Raw genomic sequence first — 17372 nt, 5'->3', positions numbered from 1 at the left:
CTTCTCAGATATATAGTATTTTAGAAACGGTCTCTTCAGACTGTAATCGCCTTGTCATTTTTTTTCTCCACAGAGAAAAAAAAGGTTTCATTGAAGCCCTTGTTTCAAGCATTAAACATTGTCTTTGTAGAATCATTTTAATTCTCATTACTCCATGAAATTCTGGTTTCTCCAGCCTTCTTGTAAGCGTAAAGTGCAGTAGACCAATATCCTAAACCCTGTTTATGGCTACAGGCCTCTATTTGTTTTGCAAAACAGATAATGAACTAGTTTTTGATCACGCATGAATCTTACAACCTTCCATCTTTAAATTTTAGTGTCACATATTTGGAATGGGGTTTAGAAGAAATTTCTTAACTATTTTAAGTGCTACTTTGATAATGAAGCATGTTGAATAAATTTATTTCATTTATAATATTTTATTAGTGATGGCTTTCCAATCTAAGAACTTTTTATCCCTTAGCATCCAGAAACATGGTCAATTCTATTTATAACAAAATAAGAGGCTTTTGCTTAAGCATTACAAGGGATAATATGCCGTTCTGTTCTTGTCCCTTTTTGGCTATTGTTTTAGACTTTGGGAGAAGAGGCAAGTGATGTTTATAAATAATCATGTCCCACAGATTTTGATTATACTAATAAGTATGTTTTTATGTATTAGGGTGACATTTACGTCCTATTACTGGAGATGCACAGAGAAGATCCACATTGTCTTAAAACTTAGAAAAATATTCTAGGTGGGAGAAAAATCAGAGAAACTAGAGAAAATTAATGGTCTTAAAATCACATAGGCAGATAATTTTATGTTGAACCACTCACAAACACTTCCAAAAGACACTCTTTCTGGGACTAATGACATTTTTTTTTTCTCATCAGTTTTCAAAGATTCACAAACACAGGGCAATGAGAAGTAGCCTCACTTAAAGTGGTTTTACTGGTCAACTTGAAGATATAGCTTCATAGAATTATGAGTGATCTTTAACCGATGCTTTGGATGTTTTCAGAGTGTATATTTAGAATGTACTTTAGCTGATTTATTTTAAGGGATAAAATGTATAGTTCAGGTTTATAGAAAATAAAATTTTGGTTAAATTATTTAAATATCAGTTTATGTACAATTTGAGAAACAATGTAATTATTTATGTTGGCTGTTGACTTATTAATTTTAAGGGAGTCCCTAAAGATAGATTGAAGAGAATAGTAGTATAATAATTTAAGACATTTTCACTTGTAGGCTTTGTTGCCTTAAAATTTTTTATTACAGTTACAGTTATTGTATTACAGTTATTGTTACAGTTACATAAGTCAGATAAAGAGTACATTTCTTTTTAAACAGTGTCATCCTTTTCTCACCCCCAGTTTTTTTCCCTCCTGTCCCCATCCACAAGTTGTATAGTTCATTTTCAACATGGTGTCTAGTGAGTACCACACCTTCATATGGTTGCTTTTCTAATGTGGATAACAATTTGTTTCTATCCTTCGTCTCTGTAACAGAATAGAATATACACAGCTACCTAGATGTTGTTACAAAATTCTGATAACAAAAATTAGTTTTCATATTTGTGTGTCTTTAGTTCTTTTCATAACATTGTTAATACTAGTAAGAATATGAAATAATTATAGCAATAGAATATTTGCAACATATGTTACACATTATACTTAAGTGAAAAATCCAAATAACAAGTTATATTCACATTTTATTAGGAATTATATATGTAATTAGGAATTATATATATATGATATATATGTAAAATGTAAATATATATTATATACATGAAACAGAAACATGAACTAATGAGAACTGATTTGGGGGGGTAGAATTTTATTTAGGACTGAATATTTTATTTAGAATTCCATTAATATTGCTGACATATACCCATGTAAATTATGAGTGTTATGTAATTAAATCACATATACCCATGTAAATTATAAGTATTATGTAATTAAATCACAGATAAGTTAACTATTTTCATGTTTATGAGATAAAACTGAATACCTGTTTTTAAGTTACTTTTAACATATAACCTATTGAAAAGTGTGACAATTTCAGAATAAAAGCTCATATGTCACAGAAATATGTGTTTATTTTGTTATTTTAAAGGTTGTACAAAATAATTTCTAATCAGTGAATCAAAAAATCATTCCATAATTTCATGTTACTTTGAGTCAAAGTAGATTTATGGTCTATTTCAAATAAAAGTGATTATAAATATACTCACAATAATAAGCTGTGTATATAATTATACATTTTGGCAAATTATAAATTTCTTGATGTCTTGGACAAGAAAGAGATTATAGTTTGATGCCTTTAATGTTTGTACTTCCTTTAATGTTTGTACTGCTTATCTGAACTCTTTTATGTATACCATTATATCATTAGTTCATCTTTTCAGCAGCCAGCCACATTGTTGGCTTTTGTAGCCCTTTAAGTCCTCTCAGCATTAATGGTTTAGATTTGTACTGCTCAATACTGTAGCCACTAGGTAGATACATAAGGCCATAGAGCTCTTGAAATATAGTGTGTGAATTTTGTATGTATTTTATTTTAATACAGAATTACATTTGAAAAATAGAAGGAATATAAAATATTTTTCATTAACCACAGTCTTGTTGCATGGCCTTTGTAGAACTACATTTCACTTTAACTGTATATTTCACATATGAATTAAGAAGTGCTGTAAAAAAATACAACAGATTTTGAGGGCTTAGTATAAATTGTGACATTTCTTAATAATTTTCAATATTGGCAACTTGCTGAAAAGGTAATCTTTTGATATAGTGCTTAAATATAATATATTCTGAAAATTTTTGTTTTCCTTTACTTTTTAAAAGGTGACTACTAGAAAATATAAAATTATACATGTGGCTTGCATTATATTTCTAATGGACAGTATTGGTTTATTGCAGGAATGGGCAATTATGACATGTTCATGGCTTAGCCCTGGTTTAGAACATTGAACTCCCAAATGAAAGTAGTCCATAATATTGCATAGGGATGCAGAAGATTATTGTTTTGAGTTTAGGAAGAAAATGTTAAAACTTCCAATTTTCCTTAAAAATTTTCCACTTCTTTACGTTTTGATCCCCTATTCCTTCACCTCTGTCTGTAAGTTAGTGAATAAGTAGAGAGATTAAAATTTAAATATAAAAATTAAACCTTTTTACCTGGTGAAGTATATGATCAAAAATATTGCCATAGTTTGAAAGTTGCTATAACATGAGAATGGGGAGAATAAAATGAGGAGTGAGAGAAGTTAGATAAGGGAGAAGGTAAGACTTTGAGAATGATACATTAAAGTGCTCCCCAAACCTCCCCCACAGTAATAAAACTTGACAAAATTGTTAAAAACTGTCATTGCAGGACACTGAAAATTGACCAAAGACATACAGTAAATTGATAGAATTAATTCAACCACCATGAATTAGGTTGCTCAGGTAAGATAAGTGGGAGTTTGTTGAGGTGTTTTAGTATAACAGAATCCATCCTCATTTCAAGTCTGTGATAGTTTTGTTGGGACTGCAAGATGTGAGAACAGCAGTTCAGCTGCTAGAAGAGGCTGATTTGATTTTTAATAAAAGTTAAAACATTTACTGTAGTGGGTAGTAGCTGTTTTAGTAGCAAACAAATTAGGAGAGTAAAGGTCACAGTCTGCCTGAGGTTTTTTATCCTGAATGGGGCAAGTAATAACACAGTAGACTACCAGAAAATTAAGAGATACCGAGAAAATGAGACGGCCCTAGTCAATATGTTGGAAGGCTACATATATAAGGATACATTTACACTCACAGAGGAATAGAGAGCCACCCTAGTTTATTCAGTCCTGGCTGAACTGGTGCGTATGAAGAAGAGACAGGGGAGTCTAATGGAAGAACAGAAAATACATGGTCATTCCTGACATAGAAAAATCATTTGAAGGAATCTAAATTCACAATAAAAACTATCCACATCATAAAATTCAGTATATATCCTACAAAATTAACACCATTGAGGGAATGATGAAAGGGGTGACATTGATCAAGATGTATTGTATTCATGAACTGCTTTGTTGAATGGCAACTTCTTTGTACCACTACCTAACAATAAAAAAAAAAAAAAAAAAAAACCAAAAAGAAAAACCTCCACAAACTAAGTATAGAAGGTGAGCCGGGAAGGTGGCTTAATGGTAGAGTACTTGCCTAGCATGCCTGAAGTCCTGGGTTTAATTCCTCAGTACCACATAAACAGAAAAGGCTGGAAATGGCGCTGTGGCTCAAGTGGTAGAGTGCTAGCCTTGAGCAAAAGCAGCTCAAGGACAGTGCCTAGGACCCGAGTTCAAGCCCCAGGATTGGCACAAAAAAAGAAAACGGAAAGTAATTGAACAAAAACAACTAATAATTAAACATCTAAAAAACTCCTTCAATAGTCATTTTACCCAAGTAGATATACAGATGGCAAATAAGCACATGAAAAAGTACAGTGTAAATTAAAGAAATACAAATTTAAGAAATCACAAGAATATGATATGTCACACCTACTAGAATAGTTTTGATTCACATGGTAGAAAATAAAAACCACTAGTAAAGATGTGGAGAAACAGGAGTCCCTTCCCTTCATTGCTGATAGCAATGAAAAAGGTTGTAGCCACTTCAGAAATGTCTAGCTGTTTTTGTTTTCCTCTAGTAGTACTAGTGATAGAACTCACACTGACTAGGGTGAGTTCATGGTTACATGAAAGCACCCATCCCAGAAGACCACATGGATACAGTCATGCACTGCGAAAGGGGTTTGTCGTCAGCAGGGGCTGATAGGCTAGCTCTCTCGGGATGGAAAGTAACAGCCTGTCCTTGAGAATGAGGTTTAATTATATAGTGCCAGGGAAGCTGAAGGTGGGACCGGGAGGCTGACAGCAGGAATTTTCCCTGAAAGGAGGGCATACTCTGCAGCTGGACAGACCTGGGCAGACAGCATTCCATTGATGTAGCTGGAGGCTAGCTGGTCACCTGATTTTGGGGAAAGGGCAGAGGGCTTAAAATAGAGCTAGTCAAACCAAAATGGGGGAGGACACACTAAGTCCTTTTGCTTTCAGTTTTTCAGATAGTCTCATTCTTTTCATCAGGCTGATATTGGCTGATCCTGCTACTTTTGCCTCCTTCATAGTTAAGATTCCAGGCATGTACCCATACTTAATTTGTTGGTGAGATCTCTGCCTCCGAGGAAGCATCATATAAGCATTATAGTTGGGTGCCACCATGTCTGGTCTTTTTTTTTTTTTAAACATTTTTAAAATAGTCACTGAAGTAAAAGTATATAAAAGACACATACCTGAGTGTTCATAAAAAGCATACTAGCTAAAAATTGGAAATAATTTCAAATACCTAGAAGCCTAGGAGTGAAAAAAAATGAAACATGATATATTCACACAATTGACTATCACCTAGTACTCTCTTAGGTATGACTGACACTATCCTTATGATTTGTTGCTTTAATATAAAAAGAATGAACTTTTAAAATAAGCTGCAACATGGATGAACACTATGTTAAGTAAATGAGAAACCAGACTGTAAAGAACTATGTGTATAAGATTTCCTTTGCTTTGAGAGGTTCTAGAGATTGAAACTAAGACATTGTAGTCAAACATTCTGCTACTGAGCTCCATCCCTGTCCCTAAATGATTTTATTTCTATGAAATAAATAGAAACAGAAAATACAGAGATGAAAAGAAATAGGCAATCTAGAATGGGAATTACTGAAAGTAGGTATAGAAGCTCTCTTTAGAAGTAGGTATAAGACTACTTTTTAAAAATGTTCTGAAATTAAGCTGGGCACCAGTGGCTCACACCTGTAATCCTAGTTATTCAGGAGACTGAGATCTGAGGATCACGGTTCAAAGCCAGCTTGAGCAGGAAAGTCCTTGAGACTCTTATCTCCAATTAACCACCAGAAAAGCAGAAGTGGCGCTGTGGCTCAAGTGGTAGAGTACTATCCTTGAGCTGAAAAGCTGAGGGACAGTGCCCATGCCCAGAGTTCAAGCCCCATGACTGATGAAAAAAATAAAAATAAAAATTAGGTTTTGGTTACAGAACTCTGTAAACTCCTTAAAATCGCTTTCATATCTTAGCTATGGTAAATAATGCTGCAATAAACATAGTTGTGCTGGTAGCTTTAGTGTGGTCTTGTTTGTAAACATTTGGGTAAATGCCCAAAAGTGGGATTGCTTTGAATTTTATGTCATATAAATTAAATCTTAAAGATATACGAAAAATAAGACATGTTTAATAGAGCCTTTCAGTTTTCTAAATTGAGAGTCTAATTAGATAGAATACACTTAACCTATATTGTGAATTGCAGTACATCTAAGCACTTCTTTTTCCCACTGTTTGACCTCTCCCTTATACACACATACAAAGGGGGGGGAGGGAGAGAGAGAGGGAGAGAGAGGGGGGAAGAGAAACAGAAGAAGAGAGGGAAAGGAAAAAGGAGGAGAATGGCAAGAAGAGAGTAAACTGAATATACAAGTTTATTTATAGTGCTGCATCTTCAATGTCATAACTTGAATTTAACCAACATTTTAGTTTTGAGGTTTATTAAAATATGATTTGTTTTTCTTTCTCCTTCTCTTGTTCTTCTTTTCTATTTTTGGTGCTACTACTGGAGTTGTACTCAGGGCCTCTTTCTTAGATTTTTTTTGCTCAAGACAAGCAATTTGCCACTTGAGCCACATCTCCAGCTCTGGCATTTTGCTGGTTAATTGGGAAAGTCTTTCAGATTTGTCTGCCCATGCTGGCTTCACAGATCTCAGCCTCCTAAGTGGTTAGTATTGCAAGCATGAGCTACCAGCATTTGGCCTAAAATGTATATGTAATGTGTGTATTTTCATTAATCACATACTTTAAAGAAAAGTCTCAAAATAGCAAAGATAAATGGTTTTACCTGTCTGTCTAACCATTCTCTTCTTTATTAGTGGGACACCCTGTATTATTGGCTTTAAAAACAAGTACATTTTCAAACCTACATTGCAGATTGTAATAGTTAATATGTAGTAGACATAGGATTGGGCCTCTGTTAAAAGAAATGTTTCTTACCTATATGAGAAGTTCTTTAAATCCTCCCTCCCTTCCTTAATTATACAAGGATTTTCATTGTGATAAGTGTCATACATGCATGTAATATAATCTTATATACCCTCTCATTTATCTCATCTCATTTTATACAGTTTTAATGCTTTCATCATTATGTTTTTATACATGGATATAATGTACTTAGATCGTATTTACCTCCATCACTCTCATCTTTTGTCCTTCCCACTTCCATTGTTGCCCACATGCAATCACCTATTCTTTTTTTTTTTTTGTAGTACTGGGGTATGAATTTAGAGCTCTGTACTTGTTAAGTAGGTATATACAATCAGCCCCTTTTGCTTTTCATTGCTTTTTCAATGGGTCTCATATTTATGCCCACAATCCTGCTTATAATTCCCATCTTACTAGGATGACAGGCGCAAGCCACCACACCCAGGTTTTTCTTTTGAGATAGAGGCTTTTGAGAATTTTTTCCCTGGGCTGGCTTTGAATCTCAATCTTTCCTATTTCTGCCTCCTAGGTAGTGGGAATTACAGATGGGAGCCACCTTGTCCAGCCTTATTTTTTTAAGGTCAAGATTCTGTATATAAGAGAGTATGTGCTATATTTTTGTTTCTGAGTCTAGTTTATTTTACTTAACATGATTTCCAGTTCCGTCCTTTTACTTTCAAATGACATGATTTTATTTTCTTTACAGCTGAATTAATATTCTGTATTCTTACCATTTCAGTGCTGCCTATTCTTGAACTATGATATGACCCATTAATCCCATTTCTGAGTATATTTCCAAAGGAACTGAAATAATGTCAGAGATATTTGCCTGTTTATTGTTAGCACTGTTTACACTAGCCAAATGGGTGAATTACAAAATAAATGCATAGCTGAATACAATTCAGCCATTAAAATTAAAAAAAGAAAAAAATTGAAGTCAACATGGTTGGAATGAGAAAATAATGTTAAGTGAAATCAGGCACAGAAAGACAAAGTCATGCTCTCACTTACATATGGAAGGAGGAAAAGGCTTACCTCAAAGAAGAATGAAAATACTTAATGATTGTTAGCCAGTTATCTTTCTGTACTGTAGAACACCAGAAGTTGTTCCATCTATCCAACTGCATCCTATGATGTTAACAATCATCTCTCTATCTCTATATTCTTCTTGTTGAATATTTCAAGTAATTAGGAGAAAGTATTTTCATTGTTGCCAAAGCAAAGAAATAATGTCTGAAGTGATATATATACATGTAGAGATATTGGAAAGTCATAGTCTACTTCATAAATATTTAATCAACTGTGTTTAAACATGAAAAACAAGCGCTACCATCCAACCTAAATTTAATTCCATTGAGATTTTCTCCTTTGCCTTTTTTTTTTTTTCCAAATATGAGCACTCTTCATGGGCAGTTTTTTTTTTTTTTTTTTTTTGGTGTTGGGAATTGAACTCACAGCCTCAGACATACTAACCACATGCTCTACTACAGAGTTGTATTCACCTAGCCTTAATCACAAACTTGAAGTAGATCACTGCATGTGGTATGTATTTAATATATACATGACAAATGAATAAAAGAATTTTGATTCAAGGTAATCTTAACTGCTCTCCACATCATTCTGAAATTTGAGTTGAAAGGATGAGAAAATGTAATTCTACATTTTGCTTAAGGGAACCAAATGTAAATGGGAAGTTTTAGTTGGACCTCAGTTTTAAAAAAAAAAGAAAAAAGGGCTAAGCATTATTTAGCTGCCTGCTGAATTAGGCAATATTGACTTCTCTTTTTTAATCTGATACTTCTGTTTTAAAAACTATAATTTACATTAATAAACACAACTTGATTACAGAAAATAAGTTTAATGTATTCTGTGATAATATGTAAGAAACAATCCTGGTAACAATTTTGAAAAAGGGCAACAAATATAGTTGGATTCTGAAGATCTTGTCAAAGAGGAATAGACTTAATGTGAAAGGGAAAGACTAAGATGTTTGATCATTGACTTCAGTGTTAGGCTTAAATATTTAAGCTGTTTTTGCCTATAGTTTGAAATAATATCAGGCTGTTATTAAGAAAATATAGCAAAACAATAGTTCTTACACTTTTTACGTAGCTTTCTCAAATGCCTTTCATAATCTTAGTAAACATATCAAAACCAGGAAATTAGTATTGGTACAATATTGTTACTCTATCTATAGATACAGTCAAGTTTTCCTTGCCCAGAATTACACATTTAGTTGTCTTACCTCATTAATACCTTTCACTTTGGGATGATTCCTTTGCCACTTTTTTTTTCTTGACCTGATATAAGTATTATGTTTTAGAATATCTATTTTGAGTTTGTCAAAATTTTCCTCTTGGGCCACACATGGTGTTATAGGTTCTTAGAAAGCTGGGTCAGACGGATTGCTTGAGTCCTGGAATTCAAGGCCAGCCAGACAACAGCAGCAAGATGGGGAAGGGATCAGTTTATGTATAAGTACCAGTTATACACAATCATAAATACCATAGAAGTGGGATTTTTAGTGTATATACATTTTTAGTGTATACTATTAGGTTTTGGTTATCAGTAGATCTCATCACAGATTATTTTAATTCTAGTCATTTGATTAATAACCACCTCTTTTATCCCATATTTTTTCTGTCATTTCACAACTGTAAAGTTAATGTTCTTTTTCCTCTTTTGTGGGAAATACTTTCAGACCATTATATTTCTCAGATTACTTCTGCCCAGCATTTTAGCCTCCATTGATTATTCTTGCCTATAACCATTATTATTATGGTATTTGCCACATAATGATTTTCATTATTCTGTGTCTATTAACTCAAATTCCACTGCAAGGAAGAGGTATGCCTTCTCAATATTTAGTCATTTTATGTCAGATTAGAATCATGAATATTCATTTTAATTAGTGAGAAATAGTCTATTACTATCATTTTTTTCTTGCTCATACCACACTTGGCCTAGTAGAGCTTCTTCATCTTGACTTTTTGTATCCTTTGGCTTATTCCCATTGTTTTCTTTTCTTTTCTTTTCTTTTTTTTTTTTTTTTTTTTTTTTTTTTTGTCGGTCGTGGGGCTTGAACTCTGGGCCTGGGCGCTGTCCCTCAGCTCTTCAGCTCAAGGCGAGCGCTCTACCACTTGAGCTACAGCACCACTTCCGGTTTTCTGGTGGTTTATTGGAGATAGGAGTCTCACGGTCTCTCCTGCCCGGGCTGGCTTTGAACCGCGATCCTCAGATCTCAGCCTCCTGAGTAGCTAGGATTACAGGCGTGAGCCACCAGTGCCTGGCTTTTCCATTGTTTTCTTAGAGCTTTTTTTTTTTTTAATATTTTCATACCACAAGATGTTCTAGACTCATCTGCCCAGTCCTGGAATCAGTTACTTCTCTCAGAAGATCTGATTCTTCTTATTGGAGAGAAGTTATGTAGATATCAAAATATGGGCACTAAGCTTGATTTTTATTGGGGGGGGTCCGGTCATGGGGCCTGAACTCTGGGCCTGGGCACTGTCCCTCAGCTCTTCAGCTCAAGGCTAGCGCTCTACCACTTGAACCACAACACCACTTACGGCTTTTTTCGTTTTGCTTATGTGGTGCTGAGGAATCGAACCCAGGGCCTCATACATACAAAGCAAGCACTCTACCACTGAGACACCTTCCCAGCCCCTTGATTATTTTTTAATGTCATTGTATTTAATATATTTATGTGATTTGGTCAATATCTAGATTTTGTTTTTTTTCTTCTTGCTGTTTCTTAAATATCTAGCACATGTTTAGCACAAAATTTGTAGCTAATAATAGAGAAAATATAGAAAGGATTTCTCACTCAGAATAGTTAGACTAGATAACCTAAAGACTTTCTAATCCCATAAATCTGTTAAGTTTTGATTCTGAGAAAGATAAGCCAGGGAACTACCCAAAAAATAAATATTCCCTGAAATTCATAACAAAGAAAAATGGAAAAGTCATGGGAATGAGCACAGTGAAAAGGTTGAAGAAAAGTTACGTTTCTGAAACAAAGAGAAAGTAGTCTTTTTATCCATTTACTTTAGCTGACTGCCTTGCAGAAAGTTTCATCAAACTTTGATGAGCTGGGGGGAAAATGAAGATAATATTCTTTATTGGTATTCTTTCAACTTGCTTTCTAGTATTTTCTTTTGAGAAATACCAAGTATAGGTGTGTTCTGCAAAATCATAAGCAAGATTTGCAGGAAAAATAGGTTGGAATAAAACCCTCACAAATATATAATTTTATCTGTACTAACAAAAACAACTTAGAAATTAAATCTATCAGCACTTTCATCTCATCATAGTCAATTTTTTAAACCCTTGTGCATGTATCTCTTTATATTAGACGTAAAGGTTTTTAGAATGAATAGAACTCTAAATATGGTCTGATCGATAATAGAAAGCTTTTCACATATCTGTAAATTTAAAATTGGATGGAAATGTCTGAAGCTTCTTCAGCTTCTCTCACATTTCCATCAGATAGCTTTGTATAGTTAGAAGCATAGAAGTTCTTAAAGCTACTAAACTAGCTACCACTTACATGCATGAGTGGAAGTTCTTGAGTAGACATTTAGCCACTTTTAAACATTACCATCATTAAACTTTATCTTTAATTGCAAGAAAGCTTGTCTCTGATATTTTTTTTCAATGAGAATATGTGGAGGCAGTCTAGTTAAATTTATATAACTCCTACATGGTAAGAATATCATTGCATTATTTACTCTTTATATACTAGGTAATTCAAGTTAAAGAAGAGCAGGCCATAGCAATAATTGATTTTCAATAAGTGGAGCAATTATGTGTGCACCTCAGTGATAGTGTTTAACCAGAGTTGATGTGTGTGTGTGTGTGTGTGTGAGAGAGAGAGAGAGAGAGACAGAGAGTGTGTGAGTGTGATGCTGTGGTAACAATTGCTATATGTTGTCTGTAAATATCAGGCCTATTTCTGCGATCTGGAGCATTGCCCAGTTTTACTGAAAGCACTTCTGATTTGTCAATATATCAGTATTAGACAATCAAGAAATAATAGAAATTTCTATAGAGTTTGTTGTTGTATTTCTCTCCACTCACGTTTCCTTGATTGAGTGACGGGTGAATAGAGAACTATTAAGTATTCCTTCAATATTGTGTCATGTTAAAAAGTTACTTGAAGTCTAGTGAAGTGTGGTGGCTCACACCTGTCATCCCAGTTCCTGTGAGCATGTAAATAGGAGGATGATGATACAGCTTTGCCCCCACAAAAGTGAGACCCTATTTGAAATAATAACAAAAGCAAGAAAAGTCTAGAGATATGGCTTGGTGGTATACTACCACATAGCAAATACATGATTCTGAGTTTGACTCTTAGGTACTGCCAAAAAAAACCACCCTCCAAACTATCTGCATGTCTATTTAGTTGATGAGGGTTGAAAAAGATGGAAGAAACTTGGGAGAAGAATTTTAGAAAGAAAAGTATTAAAACTCATCCTATATTACAAAATATATCAAATAATTCTACATAGCAAATAGACAACCTTTTTAAATTAATAAACAAAAAATTAAATTAATAAACAAAAAATATTCGCAATTAAATATCTAAATGTTGATTAAATAAGAAGGGTGTAGAAAAGTCTGTTAATCATGGATTTTTCTCTTTTCAGTTTGAAATTTTTATTTTATATTAGATTATTCAAAGAATTGTATATTAGACATTCATATCATCTTTTCAAAAGAGAGAAAAGACCTTTAATGAACTCTCTATACAGGAGGGAAGGTGGAAATGAGAATGGTACATGTATTGGATTCATTGAGGTGTTTTGTTTTACTTAGTGGGAAAAATAATAATTGTCAGTTCTTGGGTAGGTGTAGTTTGGTCCCCTGTTTTGGGAATAGTTCTAAACTCAAGCCCAAGCAGTGACATATCATATCCTTATGATTTGTCTCTTTAATTTGTATTTCTTTATACTGTACTTTTTCATTTACCATCTGTATATGACTATAGGAGTTTTTTTTAGATGTTTAATTATTTCTTTTTGTTTAATTACCTTCTACTTTTTTTTCTTTTTCTTTGTCTTTTTTTGCCAGTCCTAGGGCTTGAACTCAGGGCCTGGGCACTGTCCCTGAACATTTTTTGCTCAAGGCTAGCACTCTCCCACTTAAACCACAGCACTACTTCCAGCTTTTTCTGCTTACCTGGTACTGAGGAACTGAACCCAGGACTTCATGCATGCTAGGCAAACACTGTACCATTAAACCACATTCCCAGCCCCATAAAACTCTTATCTCCAGTTGACTACCAGAAAAGCTGGAAGTGGAGCTGTGGCTCGAATGGTTGAGCACTAGCCTTAAGCACCAAAGCTCAGTGGCAGTACTCAGGATCTGTGGACACACACACACACAAAAGCTAAGATAAAGGCTTGAATTTTTTCTGGTATTTAAGTGCTAAGTATGGGATTCTATTTTTGTGCTTGAGACTATTTTAAGGGAGTTGGAGGCCAGCAGTGTGGTAAGTGTCCACTGTATTCTCTACCTACCTGCAAGAAAAGTACCAATATACTCTGATTTGTTCAAGAGAGCAGATTTGTTTTTTCTTAGCATTGGCTGCTCATTTTGGTTGGTTGTTTTTTCAATGGTGTGCTGTTATGGGGAAGAGAGAGAGAGAGAGAGAGAGAGGGAGAGGGAGAGGGAGAGGGAGAGAGAGAGAGAGAGAGAGAGAGAGAGAGAGAGAGAGAGAGAGAGAGAGAGAGAGAGAGAGAGGAGAGAGAGAGAGAGGAGAGAGAGGAGAGAGAAAGAGAAAAATAGGGGAGGCTAGTGGGTGGCTTGCACTCACAAAAAGGCTAATAGAAAGGCCAAGGCCACAAGGATCTTATTTTCCTTTCCTGATTTTAACAAAAATCTATTGGTGTTTTTTTATTTGTATTTAAAATTTATTATTAATAAGAGTGACAATTAACAGTGGGATGGTGTTGGTGTCTTTGGAAGTATGGCTAATGGGGAAAGATGTTGTTAAGATTAATGAATAAACATTTATGACTTAGTTTGCCATTGAACAATCAGTTTTGTTATTGGCTATTCTTTATAGAAATAATGCTTTTTCCATATGTTAGCACTTCATGACATGTCAAGGCTAAACATGAGTATACTTTATTAGTACATGACACTTTTCTAGACTATATGGTAGTGGAAGATAGCATCCTTGTTCTCAAATATGCATAATTAAAAGAAGACATGTTGACTGCATTTTGGAAGGAGAAAAATGAATCAGCAGTAAACCTTTCACTGTCCTAAAAATGCATATTATCTTTCAAGATACGGTTTTTCTTATAAGTAATGAATTGTAATCATAGGTGTAATGCTTATGCAGCAGCTGTAAGATCTGTTTAAGATTTATAGACCTCTTCAGCAAATATTAGGATTTCTTGTTACATTTTTGCCCATAAATACATTACTCTTTCTCATATTTTCCTGTTTGTCCTAGAAGCAATTTGAGGTCAACTTAACATTAAAAAAAAAAAAAAAAGCAAAAAAAAAAAACCCTTTATGCTAAAAACTTGAATGGTAATCAATTCTTAGTTTAATAAAGGACATGTGTATTTGAGTTTCTGGATAACCTTGCTTCCTTTGAAAGTGTTTCTTAATTAAAACCAGATGAGTGTAGAAAAGAAGGTATTCAGAGCACTAAATAAAATGGATGTGCTTCATGGAATTTGCAGAATTCATCAATACATGTAACAATGATTTATAATTGCATTTGGTCCTAACACATATCAGTGTAGATCTAGCAGAGGCACAGTAAGTAAGATGGCTAGTATAAAACACTAAGGTGAAAGGGTTAATTGGCCTTGCACAGTTCAATTTGCCACTCTAGTGGCACTTTCTGTTGTCTGTGTAAACAGAGTTGCTAAGTACTTTCCCACTAAGCTGCCACTCTTTTATTTATACAGTTGAGCCACCAATGAGGAATGGATCAGTTTACCAGTTGTTAGGCCTTTTCTTCCTGCCTTTTCAGCCCACTTCATGCTTTTCCTCTCAGCTGTTGCTACATACCTCCATAATCTTCCTTAGTCCAAATGATTTTAATCTTTTTTTTAAAACTTCTCTTTTTCTCTTTTATTTATTGATTTACGCATGGGTATCTGATTGTGCTGATCTTCATTCTTTCTTATCTCTACCTTCCATTTTACCAATTCACATTCAGAACGTAGCAACCCCTTTAATTTGCTTTAAATATGCTTTTCAAATTTCATTTGAAGTAAACTTAAGAATTAAAATATTGTATATGTATATACATATATATGTTGAATGTATATGCATATACATATTTCTTTAACCACCCTTTACCTGTGCATCCCACCTCATTAGTTAATATTAAAATATATACCTTCAGGGCCTCCTGATACTTAACCACAGGCTGTGTTCTTACACTGACTGTGTAGAAAGAGGAAGCAGAGTAAACCTACCATATAAAACATCTCAGCCCCCCTGTGCATGGTCTGTATTGTGAACAGGATACATGGGGTGGGGAAACAAAGAAGGTGGTATAGAGAATAACCTTGACTAAATGATGTGTGCAAAAGGTTCATTTGTGCAAGTAAACATTGGATAAAAATCTACAATGTATATACACATTTAAAGTATATTCTTTTTTAAAATATAACTTTATTTTTATCAAAGTGTTATACAGAGAGGGGTATTGTTTCATAAGTCAGGTAATGAGTACATTTTTTTTTGACAAAATCACCCCTTTGCTTTTTCCCACCATATTATAATCTATACATATATTCATAAATATAATGTTATTGCTAAAAATCTATGTAATTGTTATCCTGTAAATCTTTTGCTGCTAATTTTATCACCCTATACTGTGTTGCTCACATTTATAAGTGTACATACTGTACACATGAGAGCTTATTTAAACTGTTAACTGCTTTTATATTGCAATACATTTAACACCTTAGTTGTTTACTTATTAGTGAAAATACTAAGTTGTGTCCAGTTTTTTCACTATTTTAAACTACCATAGTAAATAACCTCTTAGGTATTCGTAACTTTTGGGGGGTTTTTGTATGTTTTTTTTTTTCAATATTTTTCAAACAGTAGATAGGGAAAACAATTGGGTAGGTTGAAATCTGCATTTCAAAAGACCAGAAGCCAGGCACTAGTGGCTTGTGTCTATAATCCTATCACTCAGATGGCTGAGTTCTGAAGATCCTGGTTCCAAGCCAGCCCAGGCAGGAAAGTCTTAGGAGATTCTTATTTCCAGGTGGAATTATAGTTCCATTGGAAGAGTAATAGCCTTGAGCAAAAAAGCTCAAGTACAGTGTCTAGGTCTTGAGTTTCAGACTCAGGATCTGAGCACATGTATGATCCTCTCTTCTTCCCCCCCCCCCCCATTCTCCCCCCCCCCCCCAATGGCTAGATGCTAGCTTGCAATCCTTTCAATAGTCTGAGAGATAAGAATTGTGGCTTAAAGCCAGCCTTGGCAAAAATGTCTGAGAAATTCTATTTACAGAAAACCAGTGCAAGCCTGGACTACTGCTAACCTTGAGCAAAAGAAGTCCAGGGACAGCATCCAGCCCCTGAGTTAGCAAGAACCAGGACCAGCACAAAAAAAAGCAACAACAACAAAAAAGTGATTTATAAAGTTCTAAACAATATGGAAGCTAATTTTTTTTAAAAAGTTGTATTTTGAAAAGCCTTTCAATATTTATTGTAGTAATATTTCACTGGAATATACCACAGTATTTAGGTGCTTTAGTTCTGGTTTTTAAAATTCATTTTGCCAGGGACTGGTGGCTTACACCTAATTGTAGCTAATCAGAGGGTAAGATGTAGAGGACTGAGGTCAAAGCCAGCCTGGACAGAAAAAGTTCTGGAGGCTCTATCTCAATTAAGCCAGCAAATGCCAGACTTGAGGTATGGCTCAAATGGTAGAACACTATAGCTAAACAAGCCAGCTGAGCTAGAGGGAAACCTTAGTACCAGCAAAAAATCAGAAGTTCTCAGCTTAGTACCAGCATGAAACATAAGCAAAGCAAATAATATTTGTTGTATACTGGCTTTTTGACATCTTTAATAGGAGTTATGGTAGAAGTAGTCCTTGATTAAAGTCGGTGGTAATCATCAGTTCATATGGGCTGACCATGCATGTAGATAGCATGCTTAGAAAAATACTTAAAAGGGCTGGGAAGGTGGCTCAGTGGTAGAGCGCTTGCCTTGCATGCCTGAGGCCCTGGGTTTGATTCCTCAGCACCACATAAGCAAAAAGAAAAAAGCTGGAAGTGGCGCTGTGGCTCAAGTGGTATAGCGCTAGCCTTGAGCTGAAGAGCTGAGGG

General features: G+C 34.5%; 1 protein-coding gene and 1 non-coding gene across 3 annotated transcripts in view; both read left to right on the top strand.

The window, feature by feature from the left end:
- The window catches only part of Dnajc1 (DnaJ heat shock protein family (Hsp40) member C1), a 189185-nt gene that overhangs the window by 12082 nt on the left and 159731 nt on the right, over positions 1 to 17372 (top strand). The window lies entirely within an intron of this gene.
- Positions 15425 to 15554, top strand: LOC138806390 (small nucleolar RNA SNORA51). Its single transcript, XR_011365837.1, has one exon. It is a non-coding gene; the product is annotated as a small nucleolar RNA SNORA51 (small nucleolar RNA).

This window comes from Dipodomys merriami, unplaced genomic scaffold (genome assembly GCF_024711535.1).
Source record: "Dipodomys merriami isolate MVZ:Mamm:240054 unplaced genomic scaffold, mDipMer1.0.p SCAF_4, whole genome shotgun sequence".
Classification (NCBI taxonomy): domain Eukaryota; kingdom Metazoa; phylum Chordata; class Mammalia; order Rodentia; family Heteromyidae; genus Dipodomys; species Dipodomys merriami.
This window is presented reverse-complemented; position numbering and strand designations above follow the sequence as displayed.